Source organism: Triticum aestivum, chromosome 4D (genome assembly GCF_018294505.1).
Source record: "Triticum aestivum cultivar Chinese Spring chromosome 4D, IWGSC CS RefSeq v2.1, whole genome shotgun sequence".
In the NCBI taxonomy this organism is placed as follows: domain Eukaryota; kingdom Viridiplantae; phylum Streptophyta; class Magnoliopsida; order Poales; family Poaceae; genus Triticum; species Triticum aestivum.
Window position 1 is genome coordinate 331,162,912 of NC_057805.1, and position 18,199 is coordinate 331,181,110.

Here is an 18,199-nt window from a genome sequence, read left to right on the forward strand (position 1 = left end):
CAGCTCTTCTGGCCGTCTCGTGCCGGCCGATGCGGGGGTCCGCCTCACAGCTACGTTCGCATGCCCTTCGGCCTGCCGAGCGCGGCTGGGGCGTTCCAGCACCGCATGCGGAATGTCCTGGAGGCTCGGGAGGCTAGGCACCGGGCGATCTTGGCAGAGATGGAGATGCACCTTCAGGAGCCCCCAGGCCCCCGGAGCCTCCCGAGGCTCAGGGCCAAGGCGGCTCATGAAGGATGAACTCAGCGGCCCACGCCTTCCGTTACCCCGACATCTCTTCAGCAACGGTGCTAGGTGACATCTTTTTAGTTCGACCGGTTTGGGGGCGCCCCTCGGGATACACTATCCCCAATCCGCGTGGGTCCGTCCCTGCGGCATGTATCCTTTTGCATCCGTCAGAGCTGCCTAACTATCTCTCATGAACTTATCTATGACCACTGCCTGCTCACTTCAAATCTTAACCGCCTTGCAGTCTCCTTACGCTTGTTGACCTGTCCTCTGCCCGCCCCATAGCGGGGGCTACTCACGCTGGCACGACGCTTGTGCTTGGGTCCGTCCCTGCAACGTTGACAAACCCGAGAACCGAGCTCTGGCTGGCGGCCCACCTCGCGCACGCCACCTCACCAGGTCCTCGGTGCCTTCGTCTTCATGTGAAGGGTCCAGGGGCAGGCAGTCTGCCCCGTGAGGAATTGCAATCTCTCCTGCCAGCTAACTTGCAGGTTCACCCGAGGCCGATCTACAGGCAGGCCCCGATGGTCACCACCTTACCTCGCGAGTCACTTGCACGTTAAAGGGGGGATCTTGAGCATTGCGCCTCAGGACCTCCTACTGGCTCTCCAGCTCTCACCCTCTAGCCTTGACCATGGCATCGGGACCTGGCATACCAACGGTGGCTCAGCCTGCTCGAGGGCCGGGACCCGAGGACATAGAGCACCTAGGCAAGCAAGGGAAGAAGGTTATCGTCATGGGCCCAGCCTGGTGACACTACCGCGGGTGCATAAATGGACACCACTCGGGGAAATCGTGGTGAGTCTGCTAAAAGATAAGTCATACGTGTCACATTATCAGACTCACAACCCGCTCGCCCTAGTCTCGCACTCCTGCTCCGACAGTTTTACTTCCCTTTCTGTTTCTTGGGCAGCTGCTTGCACGCCAAGGGGGACCTCGCGAGCATCGCGCCTCTCGAGCTCTCACCGGACCTCGGGCCGCTCACCTCTTAGCCTTGACCACGACATTGCGACCTGGCATACTAGCGACGGCTGAAGCCTGCCTGGGGACTGGGTCCCGCTGGCGTAGAGCGCTACACTACTTAAGGGGAAGAAAAGGGGGTAATCATGCCTGATCAGGACACATGATTGTATCATAAAACCAAAAGAGCAACGCAGGAATTAAAACATGTCGATCCTTACACGCCCCGCGGGGCTAATTCTAATTCCGAGCACGGAAACAAAAGGAGAAGGGTTCCTCTAGGCCAGCACGCATCACCGACGATGCCGAGCGGCAGCCGCCGCCGCGCTCCGACCGCGGCGGGAGCTTGGCGGCACGTAGCTGTCATCTCTGGACTCCGGAGATTCGCTGGGCTCAGGAGAATCGCTGGATTCCCAAGAGTCGCCGCTGCTGCCGGAGGAGGTGCTGGCGGGGGTGGAAGTAGGTCTGGCACCCTCGGTCGCGTTCCGCAGGCTACTTCCCCCAGGGCAGCACTCCAGCCGCTGGCCCTCCTCGTCGAAGACCTTGAAGAACAGGGTGGAGGCGTCGTCGTATTCAAAGTGGATCGCGAGGGCCCCCACTGCCCGGCAGGCCCGGGCGACCTCGCCCCATCCGCGGGTCATGAAGACATCCCCAGGGGGCACCACCTCGACCTCAGCTCCGGTGGCCAGGCTACAACACCCGGCATGCTGCAGCCACAGCTCAAGCGGCCCCCTTGGAGGCAGCTCGTCGGCGAAGGACCTCGGGAGCCGGATCCATGAGTCGGGCGGCATCGCTGCCCACACCACGAACTCGCGCGAACTACCTTTGGCGTGGGTCCGTGGCTCGGCATGCAAGACAGCGACGACTCGATCTGCGCCGCCTGGAATAGCTCAATGGCGCACATCCTCATCCCGAGTGAGGGCGTACAGAGGAATGGGGAAGCCGGGCGGAGGCCTCGACTGCCAAGGCCTGGTCACCTCTTGTCTCGCGCCGACATCATGAGGAAGGTGGAGCCGCTTCTTCAGTGGGAGAGGATCAGGCGTTTCCCGAGGGGCCTTTCCCTTTTTAGCCGCAGAAAACCTCCTGATCGGCGCCATGGAAGCAGGAGCAAGACGGAGAAGGAGAAGAAATGGGCAGCAAGAAGACGGACGAGAAATGAGAGAGGGGGGCTCTGCCCCTCCCCCTCATTTATAGCCAAAGGGAGGCCAACCACCGGCCTCCACGACCTCGCGCCATGATGATCCCTTGCATGCAGCATCGACCCGTCAAGTCGAACGATTGTCGAGGCAGCGTGGGGAAGTGAAGACGCCCACGTCCCATCAATCGCCATGCATCGTTCAAGGCCGCAGGCGGTTAGGGCCCGCGGCGTTCCGTACTTGCCCTTTGGCTTCGCCTAGAAGCCAAGTCTGAGCGCGCCTTGGGCCCGGGGGCTATTGTCGGCGTTCTGGATACGGGGGTACCCAGACTTGCCTGCCTGCGGCCCACTACGTGGCTCCATCAGCGGCCTGGTACGGCCCAGCTTCAGCATCAACAGCTCAAGACCCTCGCAAGGGGCCAAGCCTCACGAGGCGGACGTCGCCAAGACCCCCGAGGGATCGGCCTCCTCAGGCTGGCTCCCGAGGGACGGAGAGTTCTATGCAAGGTGCACCTCGCGAGGCTCAGCTGACGTGAGCCATGACGACCAAGGCCAGGCGGGCGCAGGGCGCCAGTTCCCCTTTAGTGCAAAGGAGGCAAGCGGCGGGTGTGGAGTCCCGAGGAATCAGCCAAAGATTTCCATTCTGGTGCAACAAGACCAAGACCGCCAGAACGGCAGGACGGAGGTCATCACTGAGCCCACCGCAGTGTCACGACCAGAGGCTTTTCATAGGCGAAGACCACTTTAGTCAGGATAGGATGTACTACTGTCCCCCTTCAAATCTAGCCGTTGTGGGATCCCTTCCCGCCAACATTTGGGAAGAGGACCAAGGCCACTATAAATAGGACTTAGCCACCACCAAGGAGGGAGGGGAGATCAGATCCCTTCTCATCCAGCCACCGCACTAGCTCTCTTGAGCTCAAGAATAGCTCACCTCCTGAGGCCAGTTCATCCACTGTACTAGTTCATCCTCAGCCCTTCGAGGCAATCCACCAAAACGCTGGAGTAGGGTATTACACCGCAAGGTGGCCCGAACCAGGATAAACGGCTATGTCTCTTTGCCCCTTTGAGCTAGACGCGCTAGGCTTAGGAGGATCGCGAGCAGGCAGGTTGGGTAGGTTGAGATCTCCGCACGCACCCCAGAGCTCGAACCTATCAAGGGTTTGCGGAACCCGAAATCTGACAGATCCCACAAACGACCAAATTTGAAGGGGGACAACATGTACATCCTATCCTGACTAAAGTGGTCTTCGCCTGCAAAAGCCTCTGGTCGTGACGCTGCGGCGGGCTCGGTGATGACCTCCGTCCTGCCGTCCTGGCGGTCTCGGTCTTGTTGCACCAGAATGGAAACCTTTGGCTGATTCCTCAGGACCCTGCGCCTGCTGCTTGCCTCCTTTGCACGGAAGAAGAAACTGGTACTCTGCGCCTGTTGGTGCCCGCTGGCGCCCACCTGGCCTTGGTCTTCGTGGCTCACGTCAGTTGAGCCTCGCGAGGTGCACCTTGCATAGAAATCTCCGCTTCTTGGGAGCCAGCCTGAGAGGCCGATCCCCTGGGAGGTCTTGGTGTCGTCCGCCTCGCCAGGCTTGGCCCCTCGCGAGGGTCTTGACTTGTTGATGCCTGTAAGTGCATCTAGTGCCACCCCTAGTTGGTTTTGGAGTATTCACGACAAACCTGGTTGAGGGACTAATGTGTTTGTGAGAATTGCAGGATAACACAGGTAGTAGTCCCTCATTGATTCGGTTTACCTACCGGAGATGACCCCTAAAAATGTGTGAAGACATTGAAGACAATGGCGATCTGTGAAGCTATTCACGTTGAAGACTATGACATGAGAAGACATCGCATGAAGACTATGGAGCGCGAAGACTTAGCTGTTTCGTTGCTTCCTTTTCTTCTTTGTTGAGTCATAGGAACCACCGCACTGTTAAGTGGGGTCCAAGTGAACAAAGTCAGAGTGACTGAAGTGATGCTCAACCAAATCCTATGTCTTCGAGCGAAGACAATGAGAGCAAATCTTATCCAGAGTCGGATGAGTCAGCTTTACTTGTAGCCCAAGTCAAGCTGTCGCGTGTGTTTGAAATCTGACCGTTGGGACACGTGTCAGTTCCTTAGTGACCCAGGGTCATTTCGGACAAATCAGGTCAGGTTGCCCAGTGGCTATAAATAGCCCACTCCCTACACCATAAATTGGTGGCTGCTCAGAGTTAGTACACGGCTTTTGTCGTTTGAGAGCAACCCACCTCCGAAGCATTTGAGAGAGAATCCTTGCGAGGACAAAGCCCAAACCACCCAGAGCCCAAAGAGTGTTTGGCATCACTGAAGTCTTTCTGTCCATGTGATCTGAAGACTTGTTACACTTGAGGACTGTGAATCCTCCAGCCGGTTAGGCGTCGCGTTCTCAGCATCCAAGAGTCATTGTGGATTGCCGGTGAACGAAGTCTGTGAAGGTTTGGAAGTCTACCTTGAAGACTTACCAGAGTGATTGGGCGGGGACTAAGTGTCCTTAGCTCAAGGGGAATAAGGTGAAGACGCGGTCTTCTGAGTTGAATCTCAGCCTCCCTAACCAGACGTACAGTTGTCACGGCAACTGGAACTGGTCGAACAAATCTCTGTCCTCTCCAAGCTACTGGTTCTATCTCTCACTTCTCTTTACTTACAGTTTGTCTTCGTGAAGTCATTGCCTACTTGCATTATCTGTTTGACTTCACTGTGTGACTACTTGTTCTGATTGGCTTCATACTATCTTCCATCCTGATCCTTACTACCTAGCTGCTAATAGTCTTCGTGCTTTCACTTCATTGAATACTTGACTATGGCTTGCCTAGTGTAGTCTACCTTCCGCTGCATACGAATAGTGTCATTTCTATTGTTTGTCTTCGAAACTCCCATGTTTTGAAGACTTTCACAAAAATCGCCTATTCACCCCCCTCTAGTCGATAACCAGCTCTTTCAATGCCAAAGCTGGGCCGTAGCAGGCCGTCGATGGAGCCATGCCGTGGGCCGCAGGCAGACAAGTTTGGGTACCCCTGTATCCAGACGCCGACAGGGGGTACCCAGACTTGCCTGCCTGCGGCCCGTGGCGTGGCTCCATCGATGATCCGGTATGGCCCAGTTTCGACATCGACAACCCAAGACGCTCGCAAGTGGCAAGCCTCGCGAGGCGGACAACACCAAGACCTCCAAGGGGATCAGCCTCCTCAGGCTGGCTCCCGAGGAGCAGAGATTTCTATGCAAGGCTCACCTCATGAGGTTCGGGTGACGTGAGCCATGACGATCGAGGCCAGGCGGGCGCCAGGGGGCGCAGTGTGCTAGTTTCTCTTTGGTGCAAAGGAGGCAAGCAGCAGGCGCAGAGTCCCGAGGAAGCAGCCAAATGTTTCCATTCCCGTGCAACAAGACCAAGACCGCCAGGACGGCAGGACGGAGGTCATCGCCGAGCCCACCGCAGCGTCACGACCAGAGGCTTTTGCAGGCGAAGACCACTTTAGTCAGGATAAGATGTACTTGTTGTCTCCCTTCAAATTTGGCCGTTGTGGGATCCCTTCCCGCCTCCATTCGGGAAGAGTACCAAGGCCACTATAAATAGGACCTAACCACCACCGTGGGAAAGGAGGAGAAACCACATCCACTCCACGCTCACCAGCTCACTTGAGCCCAAGAACACACCTCCTGAGGTTGTTCTCCACTATACTAGTTCATCCTCAGCCCCTGAGGCAAATCCACCACAAAGCAGGAGTAGGGTTTTACACCACAAGATGGCCCGAACTGAAGGAAATATGCCCTAGAGGCAATAATAAAGTTATTATTTATTTCCTTATTTCATGATAAATGTTTATTATTCATGCTAGAATTGTATTAACCGGAAACTTAGTACATGTGTGAATACATAGACAAAACATAATGTCCCTAGTATGCCTCTACTTGACTAGCTCGTTAATCAAAGATGGTTAAGTTTTCTAACCATAGACATGTGTTGTCATTTGATGAACGGGATCACATCATTAGGAGAATGATGTGATGGACATGACCCATCCGTTAGCTTAGCATTATGATCGTTACAGTTTCATTGCTACTGCTTTCTTCATGACTTATACATGTTCCTCAGACTATGAGATTATGCAACTCCCGAATACCGGAGGAACACCTTGTGTGCTATCAAACGTCACAACGTAAATGGGTGATTATAAAGATGCTCTACAGGTGTCTCCAAAGGTGTTTGTTGGGTTGGCATAGATCAAGATTAGGATTTGTCACTCCGTGTTTCGGAGAGGTATCTCTGGGCCCTCTTGGTAATGCTCATCACTATAAGCCTTGCAAGCAATGTGACTAATGAGTTAGTTGCCGGATGAAGTATTACGGAACAAGTAAAGGGACTTGCCGATAACGAGATTGAACTAGGTATGATGATACCGACGATCAAATCTCGGGCAAGTAACATACCGATGAGAAAGGGAACAACGTATGTTGTTATGCGGTTTGACCGATAAAGATCTTTGTAGAATATGTAGGAGCCAATATGAGCATCTAGGTTCCGCTATTGGTTATTGACCGGAGATGTGTATCGGTCATGTCTACATAGTTCTCGAACATGTAGGGTCTGCACGCTTAACGTTCGATGACGATATGTATTATGAGTTATGTGTTTTTGATGACCGAAGTTTGTTCGAAGTCCCAGATGAGATCACAAACGTGACGAGGAGTCTCTAAATGGTCGAGACATAAACATTGATATATTGGACCATGTTATTCGGACACCGGAAGTGTTTCGGGAAGTTTCGGGTAAAATCGGAGTGCTGGAGGGGTTACCGGAACCCCCCGGGGGAACTAATGGGCCACCATGGGCCTTAGTGGAGAGAGAGGAGGGTGGCCAGGGCAGGCCGTGCCCCCGCCCCCTTAGCAGTCCGAATATGACAAGGGAAGGGGGGGGCGGTGCCCCCTTTCCTACTCCCTCTCCCTCTCCTTCCTTCCCCCCTTCTTCCTTGTAGGAGAATCCTACTAGGACTAGTAGTCCTAGTAGGACTCCTCCTCTTGGGCGCGCCCCCTAGGGCCGGCCGGCCTCCCCCTCCCTCCTTTATATACGGGGGCAGGGGGCACCCTTGAACACACAAGTTTCTCTTAACCGTGTGTGGTGCCCCCCTCCACAGTTACACACCTCGATCATACCATCATAGAGCTTAGGCGAAGCCCTGCACCGGTAACATCATCATCACCGTCGCCACGCCGTCATGCTGACGGAACTCACCTCGTCCTCAACTGGATCAAGAGCACGCGAGACGTCATCGAGCTGAACGTGTGCTGAACGCGGAGGTGCCGTACGTTCGGTACTTGGATCGGTTGGATCGCGAAGAACTTTGACTACATCAACCGCGTTATTGAAACGCTTCCGCTTTCGGTCTACGAGGGTACGTGGACACACTCTCCCCTCTCGTTGCTATGCATCTCCTAGATAGATCTTGCGTGATCGTAGGAATTTTTTTGAAATTACCGCGTTCCCCAACAGTGGCATCCGAGCCAGGTCTATGCGTAGATGTTTTATGCACGAGTAGAACACAAAGAGTTGTGGGTGATAATAGTCATACTGCTTACCACAAACGTCTTACTTTGATTCGGCGGTATTTTTGGATGAAGCGGCCCGGACCGACATTACATGACCGCGTTCATGAGACTGGTTCTACTGACGTGCTTATGCACATAGGTGGCTGGCGAGTGTCTGTTTCTCCAACTTTAGTTGAATCGAGTTTGACTATGGCCGATCCTTGTTGAAGGTTAAAACAACACACTTGACGAAAAATCGTTGTGGTTTTGATGCGTAGGTAAGAACGGTTCTTGCTAGAAGCCCGTAGCAGCCATGTAAAACTTACAACAACAAAGTAGAGGACGTCTAACTTGTTTTTGCAGGGCTTGCTGTGATGTGATATGGTTCAGACATGATGTGATATAAATTGTTGTATGAGATGATCATGTTTTGTAACAAAGTTATCGACAACTGGCAGGAGCCATATGGTTGTCGCTTTATTGTATGCAATGCAATCGCCATGTAATTGTTTTACTTTATCACTAAGCGGTAGCGGTAGCGATAGTCTTAGTAACAATAGTTGGCGAGATGACAATGATGCTACGATGGAGATCAAGGTGTCGCGCCGGTGACGATGGAGATCATGACGATGCTTCGCTGATGGCGATCATGAGCACAAGACGATGATGGCCATATCATGTCACATATTTTGATTGCATGTGATGTTTATCTTTTATGCATCTTATTTTGCTTAGTACGGCGGTAGCATTATAAGATGATCCCTTACTAAATTTCAAGGTATAAGTGTTCTCCCTGAGTATGCACCGTTGCTACAGTTCGTCGTGCTGAGACACCACGTGATGATCAGGTGTGGTAAGCTCTACGTTCACATACAACGGGTGCAAGCTAGTTTTGCACATGCGGAATACTCGGGTTAAACTTGACGAGCCTAGCATATGCAGATATGGCATCAGAACACTAAGACCGAAAGGTCGAACGTGAATCATATAGTAGATATGATCAACATAGTGATGTTCACCATTGAAAGCTACTCCATCTCACGTGATGATCGGACATGGTTTAGTTGATTTGGATCACGTGATCATTTAGATGACTAGAGGGATGTCTATCTAAGTGGGAGTTCTTAAGTAATATGATTAATTGAACTTTAATTTATCATGAACTTAGTCCTGATAGTTATTTTGCATGTCTATGTTATTGTAGATTAATGGCCCGTGCTACCGTTCCTTTGAATTTTAATGCGTTCCTAGAGAAAGCTAAGTTGAAAGATGATGGCAGCAACCACACGGACTGGGTCTGTAACTTGAGGATTATCCTCATTGCTGCACAGAAGAATTATGTCCTAGAAGCACCGCTGGGTGCCAGGCCTGCTGTAGATGCTACTGATGACGTTAAGAATGTCTGGCAGAGCAAAGCTGATGACTACTCGATAGTTCAGTGTGCCATGCTTTACGGCTTAGAATCGGGACTTCAAAGACGTTTTGAACGTCATGGAGCATATGATATGTTCCAAGAATTGAAGTTAATATTTCAAGCAAATGCTCGAGTTGAGAGATATGAAGTCTCCAACAAGTTCTACAGCTGCAAAATGGAGGAGAATAATTCTGTCAATGAACACATACTCAGAATGTCTGGGTACCATAGCCACTTGACAAAGCTGGGAGTTAATCTTCCTGATGATAGTGTCATTGACAGAGTTCTTCAATCACTGCCACCAAGCTATAAAGGCTTCATGATGAACTATAATATGCAAGGGATGAACAAGACTATTCCCGAGCTCTTCGCGACGCTAAAAGCTGCGGAGGTAGAAATCAAGGAGTATCAAGTGTTGATGGTCAATAAGACCACTAGTTTCAAGAAAAAGGGCAAAGAGAAGAAGGGGAACTTCAAGAAGAACGGCAAGAAAGTTGCTGCTCAGGAGAATAAACCCAAATCTGGACCTAAGCCTGAAACTGAGTGCTTCTACTGCAAAGGGACTGGTCACTGGAAGCGGAACTGCCCCAAGTATTTGGCAGATAAGAAGGATGGCAAAGTGAAAGGTATATTTGATATACATGTTATTGATGTGTGCCTTACTAATACTCGTAGTAGCACCTGGGTATTTGATACTGGTTCTGTTGCTCATATTTGCAACTCAAAACAGGGGCTACGGATTAAACTAAGATTGGCTAAGGACGAGGTGACGATGCGCGTGGGAAATGGTTCCAAGGTCGATGTGATCGCCGTCGCACGCTACCTCTACATCTACCTTCGGGGTTAGTTTTAGACCTTAATAATTGGTATTTGGTGCCAGCGTTGAGCATGAACATTATATCTGGATCTTGTTTGATACGAGACAATTATTCATTTAAATCAGAGAATAATGGTTGTTCTATTTATATGAGTAATATCTTTTATGATCATGCACCCTTGCTGAGTGGTCTATTTTTGTCGAATCTCGATCATGATGATACACATATTCATAATATTGAAGCCAAAAGATGCAAAGTTGATAATGATAGTGCAACTTATTTGTGGCACTGCCGTTTGGGTCATATCGATGTAAAGCGTATGAAGAAACTCCATGCTGATGGACTTTTGGAATCACTTGATTATGAATCACTTGGTGCTTGCGAACCGTACCTTATGGGCAAGATGACTAAAACTCCGTACTCCGGAACAATGGAACGAGCTACTGACTTATTGAAAATAATACATACCGATGTATGCAGTCCAATGAGTGTTGAGACTCATGGCGGGTGTCGTTATTTTCTTACCTTCACAGATGATTTGAACAGATATGGTTATATCTACTTAATGAAACATAAGTCTGAAACATTTGAAAAGTTCAAAGAATTTCATAGTGAAGTGGAACATCATCGTAACAAGAAAATAAAGTTTCTACGATCTGATCATGGAGGTGAATATTTGAGTTACGAGTTTGGTCTTCATTTGAAACAATGAGGAATAGTTTCACAACTTACGCCACCTGGAACACCACAGTGAAATGGTGTGTCCGAACGTCGTAACCGTACTTTATTGAATATGGTGCGATCTATGATGTCTCTTACTGATTTACCGCTATCGTTTTGGGGTTATGCTTTAGAGACGGGTGCATTCACTTTAAATAGGTGTAACGCCCACGATGCGGCTATATCTCCCACGTGTCAAGGCACGACTTAGAGGCATAACCGCATTGTGGTTTTGTCGCGAGAAGGGTCATCTTCACACAATCCCATGTAATGAACAAGAAAGGGATAAATAAAGTTGGCTTACAATCGCCACTTCACACAAAGATCGTATAATTCATACATCATTCAGAGTGCACACATAGTCCGACTACGGACAAATCCAAATGAAAAGAAGATAACCCCAAATGCTAGATCCCTGATCGTCCCAACTGGGCTCCACTACTGATCATCGAGAAACGAAACATAGTAACGGCCAAGGTCCTGTCGAACTCCCACACGAGTTCGGTGGCATCACCTGCACTGGTATCATCGATACCTGCAATTGTTTTGGTAGTATCTATGAGTCACGAGGACTCAGCAATTTCAAAACCCGCGAGTTCAAGACTATTTAAGCTTATGGGTAGGATAAGGTAATGAGGTGGAGTTGCAACAAGCGCTAAGCAAATATGGTGGCTAACTTACGAGTACAAGAGTAAGATGAGAAACTACGCCACGGTCGTAGACTAGAAGTGATCAAGAAGTGATCTTGAACTACTTACGTTCAAACATAACCCAAACCGTGTTCACTTCCCGGACTCCGCCGAAAAGAGACCATCACGGCTACACATACGGTTGATGCATTTTAATTAAGTCAAGTGTCAAGTTCTCTACAACCGGATATTAACAAATTCCCATCTGCCACATAACCGCGGGCACGGCTCTGGAAAGTTTATACCCTGCAGGGGTGTCCCAACTTAGCCCATCACAAGCTCTCACGATCAAAGAAGGATGTTCCTTCTCCCGAAACAACCCGATCAGACTCGGAATCCCGATTACAAGACATTTTGACAATTGGTAAAACAAGACCAGCAAGACCGCCCGAATGTGCCGACAAATCCCGATGGGAGCTGCACATATCTCGTTCTCAGGGCACACCGGATGAACACTACGTATAGCAACCGAAGACCCCGGGTGAAGGGGTGGCACCGCAAGTGGCTCTAGGTTGGACCAACACTCAGAGAAGCACTGGCCCGAGGGGTTAAAATAAAGATGACCCTCGGGGCTGCAGCACTCAAGGGAAAAGTATAGGTGATAGGCAAATGTTAAAACCAAGGTTGGGCCTTGCTGGAGGAGTTTTATTCAAAGCGAACTGTCAAGGGGGTCCCATAACCCCAACCGCGTAAGGAACGCAAAATCAAGGAACATAACACCGGTATGACGGAAACTAAGGCGGCAAGAGTGGAACAAAACATCAGGCATAAGGCCGAGCCTTCCACCCTTTACCAAGTATATAGATGCATTAATTAAAATAAGAGATATTGTGATATCCCAACATAAACATGTTTCAACATGAAGCAATCTTCAACTTCACCTGCAACTAACAACGCTATAAAAGGGGCTGAGCAAAAGCGGTAACATAGTCAAACAACGGTTTGCTAAAAAGGTGGGTTAGAGGCTTGACATGGCATAATGAGAGGCTTGTATGACAAGTGGTAGGAGCGCGACATAACGATAGAACAAACAACTAGCAAGCAAAGATAAAAGTGATATCGGGGGTAATGATCATCTTGCCTGAATCTCACAAAGAAGAACGAGTCCATGAAGAAGACAAACGGACGTAGTCGAACGAATCCCCACAACTCCAGAACAAAACCAAAGCTAATGAGACAATCAAACCGGAAAGAAGCAAACAACAAAGTAAACAACCATCACATAAGCATGGCACGATGTAAAATCAAGTATGATGCATGTCCGGTTTAATGAGGCATGGCATGGCAAAGTGCACAAACAATACTACAAATTAAGTGAAGCTCAATATGTAATATTGATGAAACACCACATTTGAGTTATTTAATTCGCTCTCGTTTAGGTACACAACAATATTAAATGTTATTAAACATGACAAGAGGTAAAGCATAAGTAAACTAACTATTTAGGCAAGTTTAAATGAGGCCGGAAACAAGAAACAACAATTCCAAAAAATCCGCATGTCCATATTTCGAATTTGGTACTGTTCTGCCCTAAAACATATTTTAATGTTGTTAAACAGTAAAACAAAGTGCACCATGTTAATCTATGCATTATTCCACCCCATTTACATATAAAGTTTATTAAATTCGAAGCTATGGTTAATTAGTTATGAAATAAATCATTTTAACATGGCATTTACACAAATTAATGCAAACAACAAGTTAAACATTTTTAACATAGATGAAAGTTGGAAAAATATGAAACTAGATGAAATTCTAAGCACTTTACATATATAAATCATAGTACATATGCCCGTGCGTTGCAACGGGCTTCTCATCTTCTCTGTTGTAACGTCCCCAAAGGGCGCAGCGGCCTCGATGAGCGCATGAACCCTCACTCCTACCGCTCTACCCAACAATTCGGCATAGGGGAATGCAACATCCAAACGATGCCACTCGGTGACGAGGAGACCGTGTCCTCCTATGACTCTGACCTCCATCAATCATAACAACCACCTGATGCTGCGGCATGGCATCATCTAAACAGTGCCAACCAAAATTATCTTTTTCGTATACAATATCCTTCACAAAGTAGAAAGAACTGCTGGATAGTGATCTTGTAAAGCTTGATAAATACAACTAATATATGAGTAACACCAAAAGATGAACATTATTAGAAGTAAGGCAGAATATAGCAACGAAAGGATTAAAAAAATATGACAATATACTGTTGTCTAAGCTGAATGAATAACCATCAATTTTACAAATATACACCCAACCTTGAGCATTGTATCAAAAAATAATTCATAGTGTTTCAATAAAGGAATTTTTTCCACTGATAATATGCACCTATAACTTGATTGGTTCTCATCATAAAACATGTTCCTCTGTTAGCATGCCGACATGAATCTCTGTTAGCATGCTTGCATGAATCCCTGTTAGCATGCACAAATCACTGAATTGGGTTGGAAACTTTAATTTTTCTAAAGAACCTAACATGACTTCTAGGAAATCTTCTTAATTAAGCTACAATCTACCATTACCAAATTAGGATTCTTGATGAACTATGACTGAAGCGAGTTAGCTGCTTTGTTTCAACGAAAAAATATATGATGGTGTTTTGCTAAAGGAGTATATGACAGACAAGCTATTATCTGAACCGAAGAGGGTAAAATTGAAAATCTCCTATAACTCAATTCTAAATCCCATCATAATTTTTAGTTACTTATCTAAGCATAACTAATATTACTACTTATTTATTACCTTGTTCTCTCCTGGAAAAAAGAGGCTGTTGCTAACCTAGAACAAATAACCGCAGATTGTAAAAGGCAGAACTTACCCTGCCCTCATATTCTATCTGCAGGCACAGAACACAAAATATCTTGTGAATTACATGCCACATGTATTGTAAAGAAGCCTCATTTAAGTTGAATATGTGAGTCGTGCGGCTTCTCAGCCCCCGCCAGATCTGAAATGTAGATGCATATACATAGAAATCATGCACAGATAGGTGTATGGCAGGGCACATGTTACCATGTTCATACTGGCCATGGTCCAATTATATTCACCAGATCTTTTAGCACATTGGCCAAATAGTGCAATATAACAATTCAATTTGCAAGTATACTGAAGCAAAGCATCGCGAGGCTTTCAATAAACCAATAAAAGAAAGTCTGCATTTTTACACCCTAGTGACAACCTGGGTCTTCACAACACAGAAGAAGCCCAACTTTATCTGCTTTACTGCTATAGAGAAAAGTAAGAACATGAGGTGCCGCTTCAACTGGCTTATCAACATGATGAATGTGACCATATGTTACACAGATGAATTCCTATTCCTCGTGCTCTCACTTGCATTTTTCATTGAGTTGAAGTTTCGTTATCATGCCCAGTGACTATAAAAAAATATGTTCGAAGAAAATATTCATGTTTCAATCGAAAAAGTAGAATAGATAAAATTACCCAGAAACCTGTTGTATCATGGCAGACCCCTTGTTTTTAAAATAAAATGTACGCTAGTCTGTAGAGATAGTTACTTAAAACAGAAATATAAGATGAATTAGCATGTCATTATCAGAAAGTAAAAGAAAAGGCCATTTTTATAATCGGTTTAACATTACATCAGTGACAGCTATAAACAACTCATTGAGATTAATGGTTAAGAAATAAAGAAATGATGGAATTTGTTTTAAGAATAATACCCTAGAATACAACTTTGGTTCAAAACTGCCGCAGTTGTGAAAGCACTTACCAGCTCTTGTCGCAATTTCTCATTATAGTGAGACATTTTCTCCTTTGTTAGCTTGAAGATGAAGGAGGTTACTTAGAAGGAATAATTACCGACAGCAATGCATTTTTATCAGAACATAAAACTCAAAAATCATTTGAGATACAAACAGGCAACTAAGAAACCAGCTTTTTGTGTCCGAGAACTTTGACGAAGGCAAAACATACGTATTGTATCAAATATGTACCATCATGGCCTCATGATTTTGCTCACATATGTGCTACAATTCACTCTATACAGTTCGAGCAGTGAAAAGTTTTGAAGAAATGGGTAGGCCATGTAAATTGACCCGAACCCCCAGTTCATAGGCCCACAACACTCGAGCATGAATCAGAGAAATTGCATACAGAAATCGCCACCATAATCATGGAGCACGAATTCATCCAATGCAACTTCTCATAGAGCCAATCATTTAGACAGACAAACACAATATTGGGGTAGAAAACAAGTGATTGCTTACTGCCGGTTGGGGACGCCTTGGACGGGGGATGCTCGAGGTTTTGAAGGTCTGGAATGGAGGCGTTGTTAGCTGTTGAGGCAGATGGCAGCCTATTAGCCTGGAGTTAATAATCCAAAAATTATTGTTTTAGCTCTCCCAAAACTTGTTCACATATGATGAAAAAACCATGATTTAGCGGACTGGGAGGAGCAGCATGTGGTAAAATTTCCTCCACTAATATCATTAGTGTAGGAACTCCAAATGTTAAAAAAAATCATGTCATCCTAAATGACTTGTTGATCTATCAGAAAAAGAACCTGAGATAGGACATTATCATGGAACCTAGGAAAAGAAAATTTGAATCTTACTCTTTCAGTTACGAATTTTAACAAACATGTGATTGGCAGGTGTAATGAACAAACCTGGAACTTCCATATCACTTTAATCCCCACATGAAAATGATTACGCATGTGGACGGCCTTGGGTACACCAGATGTGTCGCATCTAAAAAACAAAAAACAAAAATTATACTGTAAATTCCATCAGAATTTGGTTACCCAAGAAAGAAGCTCGCAACTATGTTCATTTTAGAAGAAAAAAAGATTAAGAACATCCAAATGTCCATCTAGATTTTAGGACGATGACAACTGCTGCACTGGATTAGTACAGAGGAAGCACGCGAGGACGTGATCGTACTGGCTGGCAAGACGTGGGCTGTAGATGAGGATCTCCTCTTGCACGATACATACTCATCTTACTGTTGGGTCGATGGTTCAGCACCGTGCCGACGATCGCATCTCCTCCTCTTTCTCCCCATTCTCCAGGCTAATATAATTAATCAGAATGTACAAAACATCAGCAGTATATAAATGAATGCTTTGACATAATATTAGTTCCAAATGAAAATCCAAAGAAACAAAAATCAGAATTACTCAGCATGTAAGTGGCAGCGGCGTCCAACCTGCAAACGCCGCCCGCCAAAAAAGCCTCAAATGGCATATGTGGACATCCCTTAATTTTAAGTGGCATATTGTGGAGAAGCCACCAAAGCCAGCGGTGCCAACGGCTGCCGTTAAATTTGTGGCTTGCTTATGTACCAATGAGCTAGCAAATGAACGACTCAAAATAACAGCGTACATGACATTATCAGCATGACATAACAGAGTATAGATGTTATCATCATGCCATAAATTGTTGTGACCTCTAGCTTGTCATTGCAGATGTGATAGAGCTCTCGCTGGGTGTCCTGGAGGACGGGCTTGATGAGTGCCGACGGCGCCGACAACACGACATGAGGCTAACAGAGTAGGCTGCTGCCTTCAGGCTGTGGATTGAGAGAAGAAGACACATGTCTTGGAGCTTGGGAGTACGCAGGGGCTGACTTCTTCTCACCAGGGCATGCGGCGACATCGCTGGCTAGGAGATGGAGCATGTAGCAGCTCGAACAGTGCACCATTGTCAACTTACATCCCTAAGAATTACCTCCGGTCTCTTTGGTCGATTGACCGAACAGTTGGCGTGCAGGTGGCCGCCGGATCTCGAGAAGGCAATGGATGTCGCAGCTGGAGTCTCCAATGGCATACTGGAGGGCCAGAGGTGGCGCGGGGGTTGGGTCTGGTCCGGGAGGAGCGCCGCCGGAGATCGGGGTGGAACATGAGGTCACCTCGACGTCGCGGCCTCCGCTTCCCCACGGCCACTTCCAAGAGGAGGCGGAGGCGAACTGGCCCGTGGCGGGGGTGGGGAGCCTTCCGACGTGGGCAGGCTGGGCAGGTGGCTCCGCATGACGGCGCCCGGCGAGCGGATGCTGAATCGGCGGCGGCGCTGGATGGACGGGGGCAGGGGCAGATTGAGGTGAAGTAGGAAAAGAGGGAGAATAAATGGATTACCTAGTGGTGAAGCCCTCGTTCGTACGCCACCCGTGGCCTGGTTGGTGTCGCCCGGCTCCGGCCCCCTGCGTCTCCAGCGTCCGTCTGCCGTCGCCCGACTCCGGCGAGCTCCAATATACTCCCTCTGTTCGAAATTACTCGTCGCAGAAATGGACGTATCTACACGTATTTTAGTTCTAGATACATTCATTTCCAAGACAAGTAATTCCGAACGAAGGGAGTAGATGTTAAAGCTTCTGTTGTGACGCCCCCTTGCAAATTAGTGCCACCTTGTTTATATTACGATTTTGTCCATACAAATTGTAAAAGCGTATTATGACATAAGAAAAAGCGTATTGTGACAGTGAACCCGACAAAGTCAATCCGTGCTTTATTATTAGCGAGAGATTTTAAACCGATGCACGGTTTGTGAGATATGATATGCATGAAGAACAGGGGTTTTTCTGTAAAACCGTAAATCCTCGGCTAAATAGCTAAACTTGCCATAGGAAAAAAACACATGCGGGCTGAATTTGCAGCCTGGCCCAACAGCGGAAAAAAAAAGGAAGGCGCACGGGGTGACCTCACCATGATCTCTTGGCCCAGTCGGTGAAGGAGGTAGGCCGGTTGAGGAGG

General features: G+C 47.6%; 1 long non-coding RNA gene across 3 annotated transcripts; it reads right to left on the reverse strand.

Annotated features, from left to right (window-relative positions):
• Positions 1-13,221: 13,221 nt before the first annotated feature.
• Positions 13,222-17,746, reverse strand: LOC123097722 (uncharacterized). 3 transcript variants are annotated; one of them, XR_006447419.1, is made up of 5 exons: positions 17,585-17,745; positions 16,395-16,523; positions 16,121-16,202; positions 14,312-15,816; positions 13,222-13,907 (listed from the first exon to the last, which is right to left on the reverse strand). It is a non-coding gene; the product is annotated as an uncharacterized lncRNA (long non-coding RNA). The 3 variants fall into 3 exon arrangements; XR_006447417.1 differs by having other exon boundaries at positions 13,222-15,816; positions 17,585-17,746; XR_006447418.1 differs by having other exon boundaries at positions 13,222-15,788; positions 17,585-17,744.
• Between the last annotated feature and the right edge of the window lie 453 nt (positions 17,747-18,199).